Genomic DNA, 20,155 nt, shown 5'->3' with positions numbered 1-20,155 from the left:
ACAGCGCAGCGTTGTGAAAGAATTGGTGGGCGCGGACGGGGGGGTTGTCTCCGGGGACGCGGAGGTAGCGGAGTCTTTCCGCGGCTTCTACGAGGCGCTGTATGCTGAGGAGCCCTCCTCGCCACGGGATGCCGACGGCTATTTGGAGTCGGTGACCCTCCCGGTACTGGATCCGGCTCAGGCTGACCACCTGGAGCGGGACATCCATGTTGAGGAAGTGATTTCAGCTATCGCGCGGCTGAAACATGGCAAGGCCCCGGGCCCGGACGGGTACACGTCGCTATTTTACAAGACTTTTTGCACGGCCGTGGCCCCTGTCCTTACTCGGCTATTTAACTCCTTCTCCGAACCGGGAGCCATCCCTCCGGATCTCCTGAGGGCGACGGTCGCGGTAATCCCGAAACCTGGGAAGGACCGGGCCCTCTGCGGCTCGTACCGACCCATCTCGCTTTTAAATGTCGACCTCAAGTTGTACACGGGGATTCTCGCGTCCAGGCTGAGTCCACACCTCCCCGACCTGGTGGAGGCGGACCAGGCTGGTTTTGTGCCCGGCAGACAGACGGTTGACAACACCAAGAGGGTGACGCATGTTCTGGAGAAGGCCTCAAGGATCTCGGGGGAGCGGATGTTGCTGTCCGTTGATGCGGAGAAGGCCTTCGACAGAGTTCACTGGCCGTATCTTGAGCTGGTCCTCAAGAAACTGGGAATCGGCGATAAGTTCCGCACCATGGTCTTTAACTGCTATAAGCATCCTTCAGCGTCGGTGCGGGTCAACGGGTGTAGCTCCGGTGGCTTTGCCATCGAGCGCGGCACGCGGCAGGGCTGCCCTCTTTCGGCGCTCTTGTTTGCCCTCTACATGGAGCCGTTTGCTCAGAGGATTCGTAATAATCCGGATGCTGTCGGGGTCCGGATGGGCCAGTACGTCCACACCGTCAGTCTCTACGCGGACGATGTCCTGCTGACTTTGGACGACCCTAGGAGGTCGCTGCCTGCTTGCCTCCGAGAGCTGGACGCCTTTGCGGGGGTGGCCGGCTTCCTGCTTGCCTCCGAGAGCTGGACGCCTTTGCGGGGGTGGCCGGCTTCAAAATGAATATGAGCAAGTCGATGGCATTAGACGTGTCCCTGGCTGCGGAAACCAGGAGGGATCTTCAGCGGCTCTTCCCCATGCAGTGGTCCTCGTCCACGGTGCCGTATCTGGGGATTCTGCTGGCGCCTACATTACCGGAGATGGTTACGGCCAATTATGCCTCCCTCAGCAGGAAGATCAAGGACGAGCTTGGCCGCTGGAACAAAGGCCTGCTGTCCTGGCTGGGGCGAATCGCGGCGGTCAAGATGACGGTGTTGCCCCAGATACTATATCTTTTCCGGGCCCTTCCGCTCCAACCCCCGGTGGGCTGGATACGACAAATGCAGGCTGACATCTCCCGCTTTGTCTGGCAGGGCCGCAGGCCACGCATGAAGAGGGTCCTCTCCACGCTTGCTCCGGAAGCGGGGGGTCTCGGCATTCCGGACCTCCGTAAGTACTTTCAGGCGGCACAGCTCCGCTATCTGGTGGAGTGGAGCAGGTGGGAGTCCGACAAACATTGGCTCTTCCAAGACCAGGCAGTGGCGGGCCGCACCTTACAAGAGGTTCCATTCCTGCGCCGCGCGCATCGCCCCCCTAATCTTTACGCTTCCTTTGTTACGCGGGTCCCCCTGCGTGTGTGGGACGCGGTCTGTGAGGCCCGGGGCCTTACCACCTTCCCTTCGCCGCTCACGCCCATTGCGGGCAACCCGGACTTCTCCCCAGGGATGGAGCCGGGGGCTTTCTCCCACTGGGTGCAGGCGGGCTGCAGGGCACTCTTCCAGATCTATGGCCCGGAAGGAGTGGTTCCTTTTCAGCAACTCCGCCAGGAGTTCGGCCTGACGGAGCTGGACAGATTGCGCTACATGCAAGTTCGGCATTGGGCCCTCCAGCCCCAGGTGCGTGCCACCGCCGCCCGTCCAATTACACCGTATGAGAGGTGGTTGGCTACTCGGACCTCCGACGCTAAACTGATCACCGATCTGTACAAATACCTACAACCCCCGCCGTTTCACTATTACAACCCGGGGAGGGAGCGTTGGCACAGGGAATTGGGTAGGACACTCAGCCACAAGGAATGGGACAAAATTGCGTATCGGGCGCGGCACTCTGCATATCACACGGGCCTTACGGAGACCTTTACTAAGGTGTCCACATACTGGTACTACACCCCGGAGAGACTGTATGAAATGCATAAACACACTGACAGGGGGTGCTGGCGGAGCTGCGGGCAGGAAGGTACCCTTACACACATTCTTTGGGATTGCCCAGTGCTGACCGCCTACTGGAAGGAAGTCTTGGACGAGGTGGATAAGCACTTTGGGATAGAGCTGCCGCGACTCCCGGCGTATGTCCTGTTGGGCCTCCCCAATGACCTAATGTACCCACTGAAGTCCCGTAGGGGTAGGCAGATCGCAATCGCGCTGGGGTCTGCGGTTCAGAACATTCTAATCCACTGGCGCACAACCACCGTCCCCTCCATCACCGGTTGGTTGCATAGGCTCTGGCATGTGCTGGGGATGGAGAAGCTGTCGCTTACGGTTGCGGGGGAGATAGACCAATTTGAAGAGCTATGGCAACCCTTTCTAGCGCTGCTGTCCACTGAATTCCGGGAGCTCACCTGCCCGAGGTATCTTAGGCTTCTCAGGCTGACGCCGCCGGTGACCCCGGCGGACTAGCTTACATGTGAGACGGGGACCCCCCGGGGAGGGGGGGGGGTGCGGGGCTTCCTGGTTAGGATTACTCTGAAGCGGGACCATAGGACGGGGGGGGGGGAGTGTTGTTGTTTCGTTACTGGGAGGATGAGGGATGGGAGGGGGGGGATTGTGTTCTATTGAGGTGTTGATGGGGGGGGGGGGTTTTATTGCTTAGATTTGGGGTGTCGGATACGCGTGCGGGGATTTCACAGCTTGTATTTCTAGATTTCATTTACTGTGTTTTTCCCCCTGACCCATCGCGCTACCTATTGCCAACCCTCTGGAGTTGCACCCTTTTTCTTTGACTGTATTCCTTGTATCCTGCCCTCCTATCCCCCTCCCCCATGGTTTGTTTTGTCTCAATAAAAAACGTTTTAAACATAAACCCCCCTCCTGTGCTACTTCAGAGTTCCCTTCCAACCAGAGGTGCGCAGAAATGCACACACATTCATCCTCAATGTTAGTTTGAAAGGCAGAGGAAAGAAGGAATATGCACTCCTACAAAAATGCCCCTCCATCACTGCATACACCATTGCAAGAGAGACAATGGGAAAAACACCCGGGAGAGCACTACAGAGAGGGTGCAGGCAACAAACAGCAATGCAGGGGGACAGAAGTACACAAGGGAGATGCTCTCAAACACCTGCAGGGCTAGACACAAAAGAAATCATTTACCTTACAGATCTGTGATGGACACAAAGATTGATAAAACCAGAACCACAAAAGCGTGCTTTTTAACAAAATAACTTAACTAGAGAGCAAAGCGGGTGGGAAACAGAAGCACAAGGGTGAGAGAATGGAAAGGGGGGGCTCTGGGCCCCCCGCCTGCATGGCAGTGCGGCGACCTCCCCCGAACTTCTCGGTGGTGGGGGCGTGTCCACTGGGGCGCGCCCTACCACCGATTGGCTGCTTACGCGACCCGGATGTCGTTAATCGACATCCGGGTCGGAGGGGAGGGGGGGCGGGCCACTGGGAGGATAAAGAGGTGGGGAGCGCCCAGGTGACCCCCTTGTTGCCTGGACGCTCCCCCACAACGGACGTGCCCCGGCGTTCAGCGTGTGCCTCCTCCCTCGGGAGGACCTTTAACCTTTTTTGTATTTCTTCTCTGCTTTTAGGACCGGAGTCCGAGGCCGGGGATCCGCGTTTGAGCCTTCGTCAGGAACGTCATCATCGGTGGGGAGCAGCGAGCCTGGGAGAGCACCGGAGGAATTCTATCTTCGTTGATGGAAGTGTGCCAGCCGGGTTGGGAGCTGTGGAGCCCCGGAGACCATCAGTGGTTTGTTAGAGGCTAAAGTTAAGTCGTGCGACCACGCTCTATGCCTGCAGCCTGCTTGGCTTATATAAAGCAAAGTTTTTTCAAAGTTAATTTCCACGCTACTTTCGCACTCGGTGTAAGTGGTGAGCTACACGCAGGGACGCCGCAGCTGTCCTTTCAGGGACCTCGAGTTAGTTGGCACAGGCGCAAACGGGGTCCAGTGGCAGGCTTTGCAGCCAGCTCCCGCCTCGATGTCGCTGTAAAGCTTCCCTGGCCGGAGAAAACGATAGACCGGCTTTTGAAGCGAGTTTTTGATTCTCCCTTAGTATACTGAAATGTTTCCCGCTTGTTCTGAGCGGGGTTGACTGGCTTAGCACGATTAGTTCACTCACCGGAACCGGTCTCTCTTGGCCCTGCTCACAGTATTCCGCCTAGGACGGGAAATACAGGCTGTGCTCATTCCAAAACAGGAGCAGTCTAGAGGGCGGCGAGATGTGAACAGTATCAGGTTATTTCGGTGCACAGGTGCTTTGCATAGATTTAATGACTTCTCCAGCTATTTCGGCAAACTGATGGGGTCTGGTTAAATATCCCTGGCATGTGAGGAAACTGTACTTGAGAGCGGAGAACAGAACTCGGCATGCGATCTAGGTGAGCACTGCGTTTTGCACAAGCTTAATATTTAAGTGGTTAGCGATTTGTAATAGCAACAGAAATGAGTCATATGGGGCAGGACGTGACATGTTATGGAAGAAAGACTTGCAAACTCGTCTCCTTGTGATGGAGGCATGTATTTCTTTGTTATGAACTTTCCGACTGCTTCCTAGGCGTATCTTGGCGCTCAATAATATCCCGGCAGATGGTCTATGCTACACTCTTTCCCGCAGGGTGCCTTCTAATAGTTCATTAGCACCGCATTTTAATGCCTCTCGGGAGAATAAACTGTGTACCTTCATTTCGTCTGTGGCTATAAAGATTTATTTAGCTAAACAATCCGCAGCTATCGAGCGTAAATTATGGGATTCTAAATCGCGTATGAAATATCTATTTTGTGAATTGCCACGCAGTTCCAAATGAAGTTTATGCAAGAATTTTCCGATGGTTTTTCCCGAAGAAGCATTGAGTTGGAATGCTTTGATATCGGGCTGCTAAATATGACCGTCTGCGTCGAGGCATGCACCTTGCAGAATTATAGTTCTAAATATATCACAATACATACATCAGGTGTTAAAACTGGTAGCGCAAATATAGTTGTCTGTCTATATTTAACCTTCATGATGTGGTTGTCGATAAAATGTTTTGACACATTATTGAACACCTTTGCTGCTAGGCTTTTTGTGCTATCAGCGCGCGGACTTTACAGCCCCTGTTGTCATTAGAAGCATTCTGATTTGTATGTTAAGCGCGAGGCAGGAAGTACATAGTACAAACAATGTCGCTGGGTCGGATATATATAGTAACTGTGTGTGCATGTAACCACTTTTATTCATACTTGGTCTTTGCGTATATTTCTCCATATCATGAATTAGCACAAGATGCGCGTTTACCTGCGCAAAGGTCGCATATTGATAGCAGCCAAAAAGACCTGTTAATCCTCTAATTACTAAAGTGCAGCATGGGAATCGCATTTCTTTTTGTGGTATACAACCCTTTAGCTATCAAACGTACAGGTCTCGTGTGTTTGTGAGTGCAGAATTTACAACAGTTGTAGTTGGTGTCAACCCTTAGTAAGTGCCTGTGAAGCGACGAAAGTGTGATATGGAACGCTAGATAGGGGCGCAACAGTAGGGCAGGCATTTCGCTGCAGGACATAGGGCACGCGGCTTTCGGAAATTTCAGAGCACATGTCTGTCACTTAACTCTGCCTCTCGGGTCTCGCACTAGACCGGCAAAGGATTTGTCTGCCCCATGTATTATGTCCGCAGGATGGTGGCATCACCTGCTATGTGGTTGCCATGCAATTTGCTGGACACATTTGATTGGTCTCAGAAGGTGGCCAGAAGTCATTTCATAGCTGGCTGCGGGTTGTGGAATGATCTACCTAGAGAACCACTGTCTTGTATCGTTGGCTACAGCCAACTGCCTGTCACCAGCATAATTAATTAAACTGAGACTAAATGATCAGAATAGTGGTGGCAAAGGTCGCACTTTGATGAAGGAATGTTGGGCTTAACGCTAACCCTTGGGAAAGCCCTGGTTTTATGGACGTATAGTCAAAAAGGGTGGGGGTAGATAGACTGTTTGATACCTTTTCTCCAGGTAAGACTAGCACCACTTCGTTGGCTCACCACAAACCACATTTTTCCAATCTGGAGAGACGAATAGCATATGAGTTGGTCGAAAGCTTGCTAGATTCAAACAAGACACAGATTTTGATTCAGGAAAGACAACTTTTGATGTATGTGTTGTTGCAGTATCTTAATTAGAGAGCAAGAGAGAAATAGGCCTCATATTAGGCAGAGCACCTGGAGGTGCATTAGGTTTCCCCAACAATGGTGCTATTAATGGTTTTTCGCTCTTTTAGGACAGGACCATTTGCTAATGGCAGAGCAGGGTATTCTATATCTGAATCTCTTAGGCATTGAACACACATGTGGTGCTGGAGAGATGGTGTAGCCACCTGCGTGACTATGAAGGGGTCCGCATATTAGGCACCTGGTGCATTGATTGAATCCTCTCTTTTAAAAATCTGATTCCAATGTTCATCAGGGAACAATGTCCCTCATGGAATACAATTAGTACTTAGCTAAGCACTACTTTGAAAGTCTGAGTTCAATGCTCACCAGGTAATGACAATTGGTGCTGCACTATAGTGCTTTCAATGTTCCGCAGGTAATGAAACTGGTACTATGCTTAGCGCTCTCAAAATCTCTCTGAAAGTTGATTTCAATGTTTTTTCATGTACTGCAAACTGGTGCTAGGCAGGTGCCATTAATTGGAAATTCGATTGCAATGTTTTTTATTTAAACTGACTGCCCGATGTTAGGTCGGGGGGTGTCTGGTGGGCAGGGTAGGTACCACTGTCCAAGTAGGGTAAGGGGGATGCACTGTTACGATAGCCCTTGCTCACCCTCTGGGTAGCTTGGCCTGAGCAGTCTAGTTTATCATAGGCACTGGGTACAGTATTTGTATCAACACTCACGGTAACACAGTGAAAACGCCGCAGTTTTACTCCACACCGTTTTAGAAAATAAGGTATCTTTAGTAAATTGTAGGAAGGATTTCTTATAAACCAGCAGGGGGCACGCTGTCCATTCATACTCCGTTTACTGAAGGAGATTGTGTTGCAATGCTTAAAATGGAATGTGGTTTTCAGAGCCAAGCATGTCCCTGGCGTCCTCAATAATGCAGCTGACTCCCTTTCTCGCTTTAAAATGCAGGTTTTCAGGGCACATCTTCCTGCGGCAGATCCCCAGCCGGCGCAATTCCCGGCAGTACTTTGGCAGATTGGTGCCCCAGATTACAGGACCTCGTGGTTGCTAGCTTAGCCCCCAGGACCAAGACAGCTTACGAAGGGGCGTTTTTGTCTTACCGGGCTTTTTTGGGGCAGGATTGGGAGGCTAGGTAGGCTCAGGAGGACAGCTTTGCAGCTTACCTAGAATCGATGCACAGGGAAGGGCGCTCAGTGGCGACTTCGAACAGACATAAGGCGGCGGTCTCCTTCTTTGCGCAGGGTAAGGGTATGCGAGATCCCACTAACACCTTTCTGGTGCGCAAGGCCTTGAGGGGTTGGCGCCGTTTACAGGGTTACCGGGGCGATAGGAGAAGGCCCATTGGACTGGCGCGGCTGACGGCCTTATTGGGGGCGCTGCACAGTGTTTGTAGCTCCCAGTGGGAGGTTATCTTGTTCAAGGCGGCATTTTCCCTGGCCTTCTATGGGGCTTTGAGGGTTGGGGAGTTAGTTGCTGGGTCAAAAGCTGATAGAGTGGGCGGACTACGGTGGGCCGGTGTGGAGATCAGGGAGGACGTTATGAGAATAACAATTCAGAGATCGAAAACCGATCAGGACTCTCGGGGTCACACCATAGTGCTCCACCGGGCGCGGGCCAACCCCTGCTGCCCGGTTTCTCACGTGGAGGCTTTCTGCAGGCAGCGGGAGTGCATGGCGGGGGACACACTGCTGTGTCACGCCGATGGTACACCATTGGCTAGGTACCAGTTTAGGCGAGTCTTGGAGCTAACGGTCAGTCTGGCAGGGTTTGATCCAAGGGAATTCGGCACCCACTCATTTAGGATTGGGGCAGCAACTGAGTGGAGAGGTGTGGCTCACTGGTTAGAGGCGGCAGACCCGTAAGCAGAGATTCGGCCAGGGACCAGGGTTCAATTCCCGACGAGGCAGGGTCGTGGACCAGGGTCAAAACGGACTCGATAATTCTCGCCTCGGTACCTACTCTAACCAGGAACACACTCGGCAACTCTGGGCATTAAGCTTGCCTCATCTCTACAACGGCCCCCCACAGACGCCGGGGATGCCTGGTTTCACCTTGGAGACACCCAGAAAGGGACCGTCTCACAGGGAAAGCCAGGACGGGTTCCCCAGCGGTCTTTAGCGCCGGGACACCTCCTTGTGAGGTAGCTGTTCGCGCTCTACAAAATGCTGTATTATTATTAGTATTATTACTGAGGCAGTGGCGAGGGGTCTCTCAGTGGAGAATGTGAAGACACTAGGGAGATGGTCGTCTGAACGTTACAAGAGTTATGTACGAATTGACATGTTGTGACAGGATGGTGCTCACGCTCGGTATGTTTCTGGTTTTTTGCAGTTTCTCGAACCTGTCACGCAGGGGAGGAACTCGTCACCGGGCGCCAACGACTGACATCGGCACAGCACGGAGGACACAAGAAATTGGTGACTTGGATTGTGGGCCACTCTTATGTTAGGCGTGCGGAACATGTTTTTTCGTTCAGGAGACCGTAGGATGAGTGCAGCGCAAAAGGGGTTTGATATATCATTTTTCGGGAGGGGGGGTTTATGTCTCAGCCAGTTTCGGAATTTTTTCCAGGGACTCTTAGCTCAGCAGTGGCCCCCCCCCCCGTCAGTGGTGATACTTCACCTGGGGGAGAATGATTTGGCAAAATTGGGGAGGCGCGTGCTGATTGAGGAGATCATTTCCACTGCGGGGCGGGTGGCCAGGGTTTGCCCGGGTTCCACAGTAGTTTGGTCTCAACTTATCCCTCGGTGGCAGTGGCGAGGGGGGGTCTTGGTCAGGGCGTTGAATCACTCAGTGCGGAGGGTCAACACACAGTTGGACAAATTATTTCGGACCCCCCAGTTGCAGACGATTCCACATGGGTGTATCTGGGGCGAGCATTTTTACTTGAGGGACGGGGTGCGCTTGACGGAGGCGGCGAACGTCTTGTGGTCTAATAATGTCTGGGCCTGGTTGGAGGGATTTGCAAAATAAGCGCGCTCCTGGTTTAGGTCTAGGTAGAGGGGGAGGCCAGATCGTCGGTTAACAATGCTGGCCTGTGGCGGTAAGGTCATGACCGGCGAGCAACTATTTGAAGGTCTGAGGGGGCGGGCATCATCCTACGGAGGTGCCCGCCCAGGGGGAGGGGCCATTGGCCCCTCCTAGAACTTCAGGGGCAAGGTAACTGCTGCTTCAAAGGGGCGCGGGTTGGGGAGTCACGCTTTCCTTAGGCTGGTAGCCACCCCGCGCGCGCATACTCATGACGTCACCGGATGGCGCAGAGTAAGGGCCCTCCTTTAGTGGGTAAATGAAGTTCAGGGCGTGGACCGGGTAATTACCGGGCCCGGCTGCGCATGCGCACACCTGTAGGGGAAGCGCAACTAGTAGGACCTGACACCGGTTAGCGACCTTGCCATATGGCCCAGAAATGTTAGTATACAAAAAATGCAGAGGAGGATGTTAGACTCGGTTAGGAAACAACCTGTATTAGAGTCTTTGTTAAGGATAGTCACTCACACCTGTTGACAATAATGTATCTAATGTCCTGCTGATTTTTGTATAACTGTTTATCATGCAAATTGAAAAATGTATTGTTTTGTACTTAATAAATACGGCCGGGGGGTCTCGTGACCTCCCGCCTTCCAAAGATACCACGTCTATGTGCTGTGTCCGGGGGTGGTGTGGTCATAGGGGGAGGGCGGTAGCCAGTCACTGACCATGTGGAAAGGGGGGGCTCTGGGCCCCCCCGCCTGCATGGCAGTGCGGCGACCTCCCCCGAACTTCTCGGTGGTGGGGGCGTGTCCACTGGGGCGCGCCCTACCACCGATTGGCTGCTTACGCGACCCGGATGTCGTTAATCGACATCCGGGTCAGAGGGGAGGGGGGCGGGCCACTGGGGGGATAAAGAGGTGGGGAGCGCCCAGGTGACCCCCTTGTTGCCTGGACGCTCCCCCACAACGGACGTGCCCCGGCGTTCAGGGCGTTAAATTTTCCCCACCCACCATCCCTGGAGTACGTGGTTGATGCGTTGCTAGTCCGACTAGCGGACATTGGGCGCGGTAAACTGTTAGGAAATGTTAGTTTCTGATGAGGTTTTCTTTTAGGACTTTTTCTCCCATTGTAGCGAGCAATATTGTATTGTGAAGTTATGTTCTTGATTATGCTTTCTCTTAGGCCTTTTTCTCCCAAGGTAGTGAATGATACTGTATTATGTGTAACTGGTGCAGTTGTGTTTAGGCCTTTCTTTCCCGTGTAGCTTTATGGTGTTATACATGATGTGTGATTTTAGTCAGTGTAGTTGTCCTTTAGAATTTTCTCCCATAGGTCGTCGTATTTATTAGGTATGGGCATGCGGTAAGGTCATGACCGGTGAGCAACTATTTGAAGGTCTGAGGGGGCGGGCATCATCCTACGGAGGTGCCCGCCCAGGGGGAGGGGCCATTGGCCCCTCCTAGAACTTCAGGGGCAAGGTAACTGCTGCTTCAAAGGGGCGCGGGTTGGGGAGTCACGCTTTCCTTAGGCTGGTAGCCACCCCGCGCGCGCATACTCATGACGTCACCGGATGGCGCAGAGTAAGGGCCCTCCTTTAGTGGGTAAATGAAGTTCAGGGCGTGGACCGGGTAATTACCGGGCCCGGCTGCGCATGCGCACACCTGTAGGGGAAGCGCAACTAGTAGGACCTGACACCGGTTAGCGACCTTGCCATATGGCCCAGAAATGTTAGTATACAAAAATGCAGAGGAGGATGTTAGACTCGGTTAGGAAACAACCTGTATTAGAGTCTTTGTTAAGGATAGTCACTCACACCTGTTGACAATAATGTATCTAATGTCCTGCTGATTTTTGTATAACTGTTTATCATGCAAATTTAAAAATTTATTGTTTTGTACTTAATAAATATGGCTGGGGGGTCTCGTGACCTCCCGCCTTCCAAAGATACCACGTCTATGTGCTGTGTCCGGGGGTGGTGTGGTCATAGGGGGAGGGCAGTAGCCAGTCACTGACCATGAGCAATACGGGCTGCGAGACAGCAACGTGAAAAGCAATGGTCCACTGCAGCATTGTGCAAGACAGCACACGGCGTGGCAGGGGTGAGAGAAGCAGATAAGAGAAAGAGAGCTCAAAACATGCACTTTCAAGGAGAGCTTCTCGAAAAAGGAAAGAAATAGTTCCCGGGAAGCAAGCGTTCCTGGAAAGATAGAAGCAGCCTATCAGGGATGTGGTAAAAATGCAGTGCTCTACGGGAGAGACAAAGAAAAGCAGGAGGGACAAATAAAGCCAACCAACAGAAAGCAAGGATATGTAAAAGGCAAAAGACAAAACCAATGGTTAGAAGTGGCAAGAATAGCGAGCTTTGGACCCTATTTTCGTAGAATGGTGGGAGTTCTTTACTCTAACCCTTCAGCGAGAGTCCTTATAAACGGGGCGTTGTCCGAGGCCTTCCCGATCATAAGAGGGTCCCGACAGGGATGTCCTCTTTCCCCTCTCCTCTACGCCCTTGCGAATGAAGCTCTAGCCTGTTATATCCGCATAGATGATCAGATACAGGGTTGGCAGAACTCCCAAGACTGAATCGCGCTATAAGCGGACGATGTCCTGTTGTACCTCGCTGATTCAGCCCGCTCCGGGCCAAGATGCTTACAGACCCTACATTAATTTGGGCGAGCATCTGGATTGCACCTCAACCCCCTCAAGTCCACGGTGGTCCCCCTCCATACCTCCAGGGAATGCTTCGACTGGCAGACAACCATGCCTATTCGACGATTATCCTTTAAATATTTGGGCATCTGGGTGGTACTTCAACCGGAGTTGACCTGGTTCCTTAACGCTGGTTCACTCCTCCGACGAACTAAAGACGACCTACGTAGGTGGCACAAACTCCCTCTTAACCCTCTCGGAAGAGTGGCCCTCTTCAAAATGATGGCCCTCCCCCGACTCTTGTATTTCCTTCAGAACCTTCCGATCCATGAGTAATCTCTTTTTATATTATCTCCCCACTCGCCTCCTGATAATCCACGATTGGTTTAACGGGGAATGGTCGGATCCGGCGTATGGGCTTGAACTGAGAAGTCTCGGATTCACTCAGGCCCAAGCACTGCTATACGGAACCCCAATCCCTCAGGCCCTACCAGTAGTGACTCGTTCGGCTTTCCTGGCGTGGCGGTTGGCACTGAGACACATCCACTGGGACTAACTCCATTATGGCACAGCACCTGGTTCCGGGAGGTGGGGACTCTGATGGGTTTTCAGGCGTGGGACCTGATAGGCATTACCCACCTTGGCAACGTCTGGAAAGGAGACCATCTGTCCTCCTTCCAAGACTTACAACGCACATATTCGTTGCAGTCTACGCAATTCTTTAGATATCTCCAGCTATAGCACGCCCTTGCCATTCACATCCCTGACCCAGGGTCATTCCCCGAGATCAGCCCCTTGGAAGCCAAAATTCCCATGGGGGACCTGGGGAAGGGAGGCGTATCCCAAATCTACCGGTCCCTGATAAACAACACTCCGTCCACGCTGGACCCTCTTAAAGGTAGGTGGGAGGTTTGGGTGGACCCTCTTGAGGACGAGGATTGGAGAGACGCCCTTATGGCCCCAAGAAATCTCACGATCTCTGCTAGACTTCGCCTCATACAGATATACTATCTTCACTGCACATATCTTACACCGGCACGACTGCACAAAGCTGGACTCCTCCCAGCCCCACAATGTCCACGCTGTAGAGAGGAACCTGCTGACTTTTTTCAAATGGTCTGGTCCTGCGCAGTCATAGCTAAGTACTGGGCGGCAGTCACAACGGAACTTAGTGGAGTACTGGGATGGGAGGTGCCCCTTGCTCCACTGGGTCTTCTCCTCGGGATGATGGAAGGGATGGACAGCTCCCGAGCCGACAAGGCGTTCCTAGGTAAAGCCTTCCTGGTTGTTAAAAGAGATACTGCAGTGGCCTGAAAAGACTCCAAGCCACCTGCTATTTCGAGATGGCACAGGGGAGTGGATTGGTGTGCGATCCAAGAAAAAGCGGTTTATGAGGCAAGTGGGTGCCCAAATAAATATGAGCTAATATGGGGGAAATGAGTGGGCTTATTGGACTGATTGATCATGGCGCTAAGGGTAGACTCTTTCTTATGTAATCTTAAAAGTTATTACTCAGAAGATAATAAGAGGATATGCAATGAAATGTCGTTTATGTCACGGTGCTACAAATAATTCCAATAACGGTCTTGTTTTTGTTTATAAAATGCCAATAAAGTTGGTTATAAAAAAAAAGAAAAAAGGGAAGTGGCAGGAATGCATTAATAGGACACCTTCCAGGCTGTCCCCAAGAAGTCTGTCACAGCCAGACAGCTATGCTGTCTGGTAGACTTCGGCCTAAAAAGTAACCGCAATAAGCTGGTTGTCTAAATACTTGCTAAAAAAAATAACCGTATTTTAATAGACACACACAAAGTTATAGAGACAACACACTAAAAAATATCCACAGTCTATTAAGGTCAACATGCTAGTGTTGTCCTGGGTGGTATCCCTGAGTCAAGCAGTCCCTTGTAGTGGAGCTGGTTATTCCCCATTCGGTAATGGACGTGAATTTCAGATGTGGCCCATGCTAGTACCCACACAACAAAGTTTACCCTAATAATCAACTATACCAGCTCTATGCAATGGATTGTGCAAGGTTCCGGCAGGCAAAACAGCCTCGAACAGTCTTACACAACCTGATTGCAACCAGTAAGTGCAGGAGTACCAGGGTGCGTCTTTGCTGGCTCTGGTCTCCTATGCCGAGGGTCTGCGACCTATCGCAGTTTTTCCCTAATGACGCAGTCTTTGGGTGGATGGCCTGTGTCGGACATCCTTTCCTGGACTTCTTTGGCAATTGTTAAGTATTCTTCACAGCGGCTGCCTCCTGGCACATGAGGGTCACCGATTTCGCTTGCACAAGGCCAATTATCCTAGTTTCATGGTGGCCCCCTCCTGGCACACAGGGGTCACTGACTTCTAAAGAACAGGGAAGCTAGCCGCACTCTTGCAGGGGTCCCAGCCGGGAGAATCACACTTTGCTCACTGGGATCTGCTGGGCCTCACTCCCTCCAGCCCTTTTCTCCTCACAGAGTCCGCTTGTCTGAAGAGACAAGGAGAAGGCTGGTGCTCCAGGTTCAGAACAAGTGGTCTTGACTTCCTGCGTGATGGGCCCTCACCCAAAGGTAACTAGTCCTGGTTCAGAAATCCACATCTCTTGTCTGAGGATTGCAGACCTCACCTTCAAAAACCTTTCTAGGCCCTGGACTTTCAGAATGTAACTCGCAGGCCTTCACGGTATGTACCACTTACAGGACCACATACAACCCTGCACGAACACGCAAGTGTCATGCACTTCATGGTGCAACACACAGTCACTGTTTAGGTCAAAGGTGTGTTAAGTACACTGCAGCAGACCTGTACACAAGTGTGCCCATAGGCACCACTCCATGACATAGGTAAAAAGGTCCAATCACATAATTGATTCTTACTAACACTAAATGGGTATGGTGCCACCACTGCGCTCATGTCACTTGACTCCTGGGAAAGGCAGTGTAGTGAGGACTCCCTGAGTATGTACATACATTTTTAAGTTAGCATAACCACGTTAGAGGGTAGAAAGCCATCTTGCTGCTTTTGCGCACGACACTGCGTTTACATGTTATTTCTTAAACAAACTGCTGACTCGAGACTCGCCTCACACGGGAGCAATCTGTTGTTACCATCCCGAGCTCTGCGCAGCGACCTTGGTCTGTACATGGTGTGACAAACAGTCTGGATTATTACACAATGCATGTTTTCCACTCTAGGTTGATCGACCCACTATTTAGCCATAACACACGAGCAGCTGCGAATACCTGAAAGTTGGTGCTTTTAATATCACAGACATCATGTTTATTATTCAGACCGAAGACGAGCCTTCCTGCGAGAAGACTCCTGATGCTCCTGTGATGTGATTTCACTAAGCTGATCTTTGAGGTATGGGGTCCCCTATTCAAGCCTAAGAGACCTTCTACTAGCCTAATAATAATATTAGCTTCTTAGTAAAGGGAAGGTGGTAGGGTCCACTGTCATTATAACATGATCAACCCTTTTATATTCTATGGTATTGTAATGATGCTGATGGTTTTGATTTTAATCATTTGTCTGCTTGTATTAGCCAAAGTACTGCATCTTAGGACACGTGGTCTATAAAAATAAACTCTTTTTATTTTCACCGTGTCTCTGTTGATTATTGTTGTGGACTGATGTGAGAATAATATACGAACAGGTATTTCTGATTCCCACCATTCCTGAGAGTACACTGAGTCGCTTGTTCTGGGTTGTCTTTTCATTGGGACCGCCGAGCTAAATCTCGGATAACGAATGGGACACTTATGCTAGCCGGATACTGGGTTCTGGGTTCTGAGGTGAGTTTCTGGTACACCAAAATTCACTGAGGTCCTGGGGTTCTACGCATAGTTCTGTGTATAAGCAGAATCCCTGCAACATGGCGCACCTAACGTTTGGTCTATGAGTTGAAACGCCTTAGTAGTGCTTATATTAGTCCACAGCACCCTCATTCTTGTTTCCGGATAACAAGTCTGACGGATTTAAACCTATCTAGTTCTATTGATATAGGTTCCTTCAAGCTTGATCATTAAAAAGGTTATTGAACCCTTGTGCTACAGATAGCTTCGAGTGTGGTTTGTCCTTATGGCGGTAGATATTGCGGCGCATAGCCGTGCAGCTCTGAAACGTCATTTGACGCAGTATGGGGTGCCGGACACTGGCATGGACGTCATCTTTGTGGTGGGAGCCGATGCGGCATATCCATATGAGTTGTTCTACTCTTGGGTGACGATTCCGGCGGTGAGTGCGGTTGATAATACCTTTCATTCTTACACTGCAACTGCCGTGCCAGCGAACTATGTACCGTATAGGACACAAGAAATACCAATATCTGCTTGGCAGCATCTTATTTGGTTTAATGGCGCCCTCCCCCATGTGGTTATACCGCCGAGAATGGGCCCTTTATCAATTGCAGGGGCCACATGGCCGGTACTAGCCGGATTTACGCCTCATCCCCGTTACCTCACAGTGACGGTGGCTGAGTTGCGTGTACTACACACTGCCCTTATAACAGTTTATAGGGCGTTGGTGCAGTATGTGTCGCGCACTGTGCAGGCGGGGGCGCCTGCTGGTGCGGGACAACCTAATGATCATCACGCGGTGGTCATTAGTCCTGTTATGGCTAATTCTGTTATGGGCAAGCGCCCCCAAACAAGGGATGATTTTCCCTTTTGGCTTGCTGAAAAATTTGACCAAATAGAAGCGGTATACCCGAATACAACTCCTGTGGAGAAACACAGGATCCTCACCATTAGTTTGCCTAAAGACTTAGTCCCCCACATAGATGATTGTGTTACCTAGGGTAAGGTTTTTGCAGCGATGTACGCGCAGTGCTTTGGCACTCCGTCTATGTTGCAGCTGCCCTCCGTTATTAAACGTGTTCAAGATAACCACGGTGCGGAGTCTGCAATAGAATTAGGGATGCGGCTCCTCGGAGAGTTTGACCTGGTGGCTACCATGATAATGGGTAACCTTAAGGGTGATGCTTTGCAGTTTCAGGTTCGTAATGAACTAAAGAAAGTTGCTGAAGAGGACAAGCCGCAGGAATTTGCGAAAATAATCTCCGGTGCATACAGAGATTTAGGTCGTAGCTCTTTAGGAGTTAAGCCTGTGATCAAAAATCCCGATTTTAAGCAGCAGGGTAAGGCAGAAGCCACTGGTAAGGATGACCGACCAAGCTTTCCAAAACAAAATTGGCGGTCTAAACAACAGGGAAAGCAGCAGCAGAAACAGGGCTCTCGGCCTGCCTCTCCCGTTCAGTCAAGTAGTGAACGCACTTATGATCTGCGAGATCGTGCTACTATTAAGTCTCCTGATAGATTTCAGGTTTCTGAACAACGTTCTCCTCGTTCTTCACAGGAAACATCGGCTTCACAGTCCGGTGGCGGAGGCGGTGGAAAAGGTCGGGGTGCACCACAAACACGTGAACAGCCCCGACTGACTGAGGGTAAAGGCAAGCAGGACGAATTTGCACGACAAAGACCCCCGTTTTAGAAGAAGAAAGTGGCGGCTCTGACGGCAAGGTATGCCTCAGATAGTGCGGACACAGCTTCGGAACCGGACATGGGCGCTGACGCTACTGGACAGCGCGGCGGAAATTACCATAGTCCGTCAAGCTCTGCGTCCATTTCTGGCGGTGACAGCAACTGATATATTGGTTACTGTTGAAACAGCTGACACCAGAGTGGCTCCCCCTGACAGACTTTATGAAATAGTCTTATTAATTGAGGGTGACATACAACGTACTATAAAAGGGATCTTTTGGGATAATCTGACCACCACCTATGATATCCTCCTAGCGGAGGCAGATTGGCCCCCAGCCTTCATGTTGGAAGCTCCTAGAGGGGAGGAGGTAATCCTCCCGTCCTTTGCGCACACGGTGCCTAAGGACCAGGCTGAAGTGTACGCTGAGGAGTGGGCGCTGGCGCTTGCGCCAGCGGTGTATCGTACTCAGGTGGGATGGGACCGGTTGTCCCCCTGCCATGAGATTCCATTGCGGTCTATGCCCCAGCCTCAACCCCAATATCCCATGCGTCGTGAAGCTAGACCCCACGTCGCGGCGATCCTTGAACAATTGGAATATCAGGGTGTTATTGAAACTTGTGTGTCCCCTATGAATAACCCTTTATTCACTGTAACGAAGCCTGACGGCTCGTACCGTTTAGTTTTGGATTACCGGCACCTAAACTCCCATTGCCGGACCTGCGCGGTACAAAATACACATAGCTCGGCTCTTGTCGACAGTCTCGTGCGTAAAAGGTTTAAAACGACACTTGACATTTCCAATGGCTTTTTTAGCCACAACCTGTCCACACTGAGTAGCCAGTGGACAGCGTTTACTTCGGGCGGCAAACAAAAACAGTTTACAAGATTGGCCATGGGCTACAAAAATAGCCCTGGCGTCTTTTCCGCTCGCGTGGTTTCTCTCTTAGAAAGAATAGACCCCGACGCATACTCCTATGTTGACGATATCTACCTCACGGATGATGAGCTGATGCCGCATCTGTCTCGAGTCGACAATATTATAGTGAGTTTTGCTGACTATGGCTACAAATTCAATTTTGCGAAGTCTCACATCGCGGAATATACAGTGTTGTTTTTGGGCTACGAGCTCAATAATGAAGGTAAGGGGTTAGCTCCCCACTTTCTGGAGAAGTGCGCATGCTTAAGTGCTCCTACGACACTGAAGAAATTACAATCTCTGCTGGGCTTTCTGAATTTCGGCCGTACGTACATTCCTGATTATGCCCAGCGTATCAAGCCGCTTTACGCCTTGGTACAACCATCGTTTTCGAAGTCTAGCTGGCAGCTAGAACATTCTAAAATTTTACAGTCTTTACAGGCTGACCTTCTTGCTTCACAATATTTGCTGACACGTGATAACCGCACTAACCTGGTAATAAGAATAGTGCCAGGCGCCGTGGGTTTCACGTATTTGACGTTTAATGAGGGCGATACAGTCCCCATTGCGTACAAATCCCACTTGTACACCTCTGCTGAATTACGTTTTTCCACGGTCGAAAAAGTTCTGACTGCTGTGCAGATGGCGATCCTTAAGGAACGCGCACTGTCGCATGGGAAACAGATTCTGGTTGTAACACCATATCCTGCCTTAGAAGCAGTGACTAAAGCAAGTGTACCAAATTCTAAAGCTTTGCATCCACGGTGGATACAATGGGCCACAACACTGACGTCGCCAGATGTCACTTACATCTTTGATGCCTCATTACAGACTCAAGAGTACTTGCAGTATGAATTCGTTCATCCGGCACCTCTGTCTTTGCGCCCGCTCGAAGAATACCATTGTGTCATATACACTGACGGGTCTGCGCAGCCCGCAATTGGATCAAAGCACGCTTATTCAGCGGCTTGCGCAATTGTCGTAGGTACATTCGTAAATGGTGAATTCCAATCTGATGCAGTGCATACGCAGTCATTGGGTGATTGTACCGCGCAATTAGCGGAGCTTCGGGCTCTGGTGCTTGCACTGGAGTTTGCTGATCCCCGAGTCACTACTCTTATAGTGAGTGACTCCTTCTACTGTGTCCAGTCCTACAATGACAATTTACACTTCTGGTCTCAGAATGATTATCAAGACACGAAAGGTAGCACAATTAAGCATAAAACGCTTTGGGTTCGAGTGGCAGACTTTAAAGAACGTCTCCCTCTCGTGAATGTTATTCACACTCTTGGTCACCAACGACTTGGTGTCCATGCTGTCGGCAACAGCTTGGCTGACGAGGCAGCAAAAACAGCAGTGGCTACATACTTAGTGGCAACAGTTACAAGATCCAAAAGTAAGATTGATGATGACATCTTGGCAGCTATTGCTGCTACAAAAAAGGGAAGTGATTACCCGAAGGGTTTTCCTTCTCGTTATTTTTATCATTTAAGTCCTGATAACGTCCCATTAGTGAGGATTAACGACGTTGGTGACAGGATTATTCCCAACGCGGACTGCAGACCAGCACTGATCCTAGCTGCGCACGAGGGGTTGGCGTCAGCCCACGCCGGTGTGTCAGCTACAATATCTCTGCTACAACAACGTTACTGGTGGTTTGGTTTATATAAACAAGCGCGCGCTTATGTTCTTGATTGTGACATT

At 50.9% G+C, this 20,155-nt stretch overlaps 1 protein-coding gene across 8 annotated transcripts in view; it reads right to left on the bottom strand.

The window, feature by feature from the left end:
- The window catches only part of LOC146770465 (vacuolar-sorting protein SNF8-like), a 296,161-nt gene that overhangs the window by 232,714 nt on the left and 43,292 nt on the right, over nt 1-20,155 (bottom strand). The gene's annotated exons all lie outside the window — the stretch shown is intronic.

Source organism: Triturus cristatus, unplaced genomic scaffold (assembly GCF_964204655.1).
Source record: "Triturus cristatus unplaced genomic scaffold, aTriCri1.1 SCAFFOLD_205, whole genome shotgun sequence".
Taxonomy (NCBI): Eukaryota; Metazoa; Chordata; class Amphibia; order Caudata; family Salamandridae; genus Triturus; species Triturus cristatus.
Note: the sequence above shows the minus strand (reverse complement) of the source record. Positions and strands in the feature narration are given on the sequence as shown.